A 4,994-nucleotide genomic window follows, 5' to 3' on the forward strand; every position below is an offset into this window, starting at 1 on the left:
TGGACAACACTCTCCCCTCTCGTTGCTATGCATCACCATGATCTTGTTGGGGAACGTAGTAATTTCAAAAAATTTCCTACGCACACGCAGCATTAACACAACGCGGTTGATGTAGTCGTACATCTTCACGATCCGACCGATCAAGTACCGAACGCACGACACCTCCGAGTTCAGCACACGTTCAGCCCGATGACGTCCCTCGAACTCTGATCCAGCCGAGTGTTGAGGGAGAGTTTCGTCAGCATGACGGCGTGGTGACGATGATGATGTTCTACCGACGCAGGGCTTCGCCTAAGCACCGCTACAGTATTATCGAGGTGGACTATGGTGGAGGGGGGCACCGCACACGGCTAAAAGATCAAACAATCAATTGTTGTCTCTAGAGTGCCCCCTGCCCCCGTATATAAAGGAGCAAGGAGGGAGGTGCGGCCGGCCAGGAGGGGGCGCGCCAGGAGGAGTCCTACTCCCACTGGGAGTAGGACTCCCTCCCTATTCCTTGTTGGATTAGGAGAAGAGGGGGAAAGAGGTGGAGGAGAAGAAAGAAGGGGGGGCGCCGCCCCCCTCTCCTTGTCCTATTCGGACTAGGGGGAGGGGCGTGCGGCTCTTGCCCTGGCCGCCTCTCCTCTTCTCCACTAAGGCCCACTATGGCCCATTAACCCCCGGGGGGTTCCGGTAACCCCTCCGGTACTCCAGTAAAATCCCGATTTCACCCGGAACACTTCTCATATCCAAATATAGGCTTCCAATATATCAATCTTCATGTATCGACCATTTCGAGACTCCTCTTCATGTCCGTGATCACATCTGGGACTCCGAACAACCTTTGGTACATCAAAACATATAAACTCATAATAAACTGTCATCGAAACGTTAAGCGTGCGGACCCTACGGGTTCGAGAACTATGTAGACATGATGGAGACACGTCTCCGGTCAATAACCAATAGCAGAACCTGGATGCTCATATTGACTCCCACATATTCTACGAAGATCTTTATCGGTCAGACCGCATAACAACATACGTTGTTCCCTTTGTCATCGGTATGTTACTTGCCCGAGATTCGATTTTCGGTATCTCAATACCTAGTTCAATCTCGTTACCGGCAAGTCTCTTTACTCGTTCCGTAATACATCATCCCACAACTAACTCATTAGTTGCAATGCTTGCAAGGCTTAAGTGATGTGCATTACCGAGAGGGCCCAGAGATACCTCTTCGACAATCGGAGTGACAAATCCTAATCTCGAAATACGCCAACCCAACAAGTACCTTCGGAGACACCGGTAGAGCACCTTTATAATCACCCAGTTACGTTGTGACGTTTGGTAGCACACAAAGTGTTCCTCCAGTAAACGGGAGTTGCATAATCTCATAGTCATAGGAACATGTATAAGTCATGAAGAAAGCAATAGCAACATACTAAACGATCGTGTGCTAAGCTAACGGAATGGGTCAAGTCAATCACATCATTCTCCTAATGATGTGATCCCGTTAATCAAATGACAACTCATGTCTATGGCTAGGAAACATAACCATCTTTGATCAACGAGCTAGTCAAGTAGAGGCATACTAGTGACACTCTGTTTGTCTATGTATTCACACAAATATTACGTTCCGGTTAATACAATTCTCGCATGAATAATAAACATTTATCATGATATAAGGAAATAAATAATAACTTTATTATTGCCTCTAGGGAATATTTCCTTCACGTGGCTCCACCGACCTACTTCTTCCTCCTATATATACCTACGTACCCCGAAACCGTCGAGGAGCACCACGAAAACCTAATTCCACCACCGCAACCTTCTGTACCCGTGAGATCCCATCTTGGGGCCTTTTCCGGCGCTCCGCCGGAAGGTGAATCGATCACGGAGGGCTTCTACATCAACCATAGCCTCTCCAATGATGTGTGAGTAGTTAACCACAGACCTTCGGGTCCATAGTTATTAGCTAGATGGCTTCTTCTCTCTCTTTGGATCTCAATACAAAGTTCTCCTCGATCTTCTTGGAGATATATTCGATGTAACTCTTTTTGCGGTGTGTTTTTCGAGATCCGATGAATTGTGGGTTTATGATCAAGATTATCTATGAACAATGTTTGAATCTTCTCTGAATTCTTTTATGTATGATTGGTTAGCTTTGCAAGTCTCTTCGAATTATCAGTTTGGTTTGGCCTACTAGCTTTGGGTTCAATCTTGTGTTGCTCGATTCCAGTGACAGAAAGGGAAACGACACGTATTGTATTGTTGCCATCGAGGATAAAAAGATGGGGTTTATATCATATTGCTTGAGTTTATCCCTCTATATCATGTCATCTTACCTAATGCGTTACTCTGTTCTTATGAACTTAATACTCTAGATGCATGCTGGATAGCGGTCGATGTGTGGAGTAATAGTAGTAGATGCAGGCAGGAGTCGGTCTACTTGTCACGGACGTGATGCCTATATACATGACCATGCCTAGATATTCTCATAATTATGCACTTTTCTATCAATTGCTCGACAGTAATTTGTTCACCCACCGTAATACTTATGCTATCTTGAGAGAAGCCACTAGTGAAACCTATGGCCCCCGGGTCTATTTTCCATCATATTAATCTCCCGTCAACAAGCTATTTCTGGCGCCGTTTATTTTGCAATCTTTACTTTCAATCTTTATCATAAAAATACCAAAAATATTATCGTATCATCTCTATCAGATCTCACTTTTGCAAGTGGCCGTGAAGGGATTGACAACCCTTTTATCGCGTTTATTGCAAGGTTCTTATTTGTTTGTGTAGGTAGGAGGGACTTGCGTGTGGCCTCCTACTGGATTGATACCTTGGTTCTCAAAAACTGAGGAAAATACTTATGCTACTTTGCTGCATCACCCTTTCCTCTTCAAGGGAAAACCAACGCATACTCAAGAGGTAGCAGGATACAAGACAGAAGGCCTTCCCCCGTGTTCGGATGGGACTCTCCTTGGCGTGGATAGCAAGCTTGGTAGCTAGTCGTATAGTTTTCTTTCTCTGTAAACCGACTATGTACAGGCAATCATAATCATACGAGCTAGACATCTAGGGTTTAGCCATTATGATCTCGAGGTAGATCAACTCTTGTAACCCATATACTCATCAAAGTCAATCAAGCAGGAAGTAGGGTATTACCTCCATTAAGAGGGCCCAAACCTGGGTAAACATCGTGTCCCTTGTCTCCTGTTACCTTCGTTCCTCAGTCGCACAATTCGGTACCCCCTACCCGAAATCGGCCGGTTTTGACGCCGACAATATCCTTACCACCACCAATAATGAGAGGCACAAGTTCCTTACGCCCGCACCAAGGCTCAGCTGGGCAGCCAGCTACAACGAACTCCAAGCCATCCTTACAACCAACATCACTCATAACAACCCTTCGAACAGGACATGCAGGAGATCGAAACGTGGTCGACGAAGAAGCTAAGCTGCCAGCGACCTCTTCCAAATGCTCTAAGAAACCCTCGACCTGATCCTTCCAAACCTGCAATGCGGTCACCATGTCACGAAGGGGTTGAAGTTGGACCTGCACCATCTCCTCCAAATGAGAGGTGGTGAAGGCTTGCGGCCCAGCTCTCACAGTCTCTGCCTGCTCAGCTAAGAGACGTTGCAACATCTCCAAATTAGCGGAGGACTTCCTGGGATCACCACGAATACGAAGAGGAGCCTCTCCTGCTTGAGTGCAACCGGAAGGGCAGCAACCGAGGCCCAAGAGCGCTGCAACCGTTGGGGAGAAGCTGGGGGCGGGCGGCTGGAGAGGCGAGGAGTAGCTGGTGGCGACCGGGAGCATCGGGGACAACCTTGAGTGGCAGGAAGGCGGTCCGAATATTGACGGTCACGATGGCCGGGGAGGCCGCAGGCTAGGTAGGTGATAGGGCCGCGACAGTCGGCGACGAAGTGGTCCTCCGCCAAGCACCAGAAGCACAACCCGTAAGCTCTACGCCTGAATGCGAGGGAGCGGTCGGACTCCTTGCGGGGCGGGGCGGGTCAGGCAGCTTCTCCAGCCTCGGGCGACGCCGGTCCCCGACCTCCACCCACCCTACTCCGTTGACGCCTGCGAGACATCGGCCACTATCTGCGGCATGAAATCCAAGGGGAGCCGAGTAGGAGGGGGTGGCAGCATGAGCCAAGGGAGGAGCCCAGGACATCCCTGGGAACGCGAGAGAGAAGCCCCGTCTCCAAACCCATCACCGGCAACCAGCTGTCCTGGACCTGGATCTGCAGGGGAACTAGGACCGAGGGAGGGGGGAGGGGGGAGGCCATGGAAAGGGTGGAGCTCAGGAGGCAGAGCTAAGGCACCGCGGCAGAGTCGCATCTAGCACCGCAGGAGCTGCTCATGAGCAAGGGCCAACCCAGCAGGAAATACTTGTTTCTACACTTTTTTAGCAGAATCCATGAAATCTCCTTCATACCTACACCCTCAACGCCCGGGATTGTGTCTGGCCTGAACGCTTCTCCTTGCAGCACGATGACGGCCACCGCCGCTTCCTCTCCCTTGATGCCGCCATGGCCTCGTACTTATATTCCTTCGAAAGCGTCTCCTGCCCCTCGTGTGGGACCTCACCGGCAACCAGCACCACATTGTCATTCCCGCAAGCGTTTGATACAAAGAAAACCCGGATTAGCGTTCCCCCAGGGTTCGACATGGATCGTGTGGGAAGAACTATTAAAATTGACAAGCTACTTCACTTGAAAGCAGAGGATATGTGGAGCCAAATAATACTATGGTGTGCCGAGGACAATAATGTGATTCTCCTATGGACAATTGACGGTGCTGTCATGCATGTTCCATCTTGAGTCACTACAGTTTGAGAAATTCTTGGGAACCAACATCATGGCTCACTACCACCCATTCAAAAGTGTCTATACCAGTGGTCTATACTACAGGTAATATCATGCTTTACATTGTGGGTATGTTAAACCCAAGTTGATTGATAGAATATCGTGCGCACCCTTTCGTGTTAAGCTATGATTTCAAGCAGT

The sequence above is a fragment of the Triticum aestivum genome, unplaced genomic scaffold (genome assembly GCF_018294505.1).
Source record: "Triticum aestivum cultivar Chinese Spring unplaced genomic scaffold, IWGSC CS RefSeq v2.1 scaffold19435-4, whole genome shotgun sequence".
In the NCBI taxonomy this organism is placed as follows: domain Eukaryota; kingdom Viridiplantae; phylum Streptophyta; class Magnoliopsida; order Poales; family Poaceae; genus Triticum; species Triticum aestivum.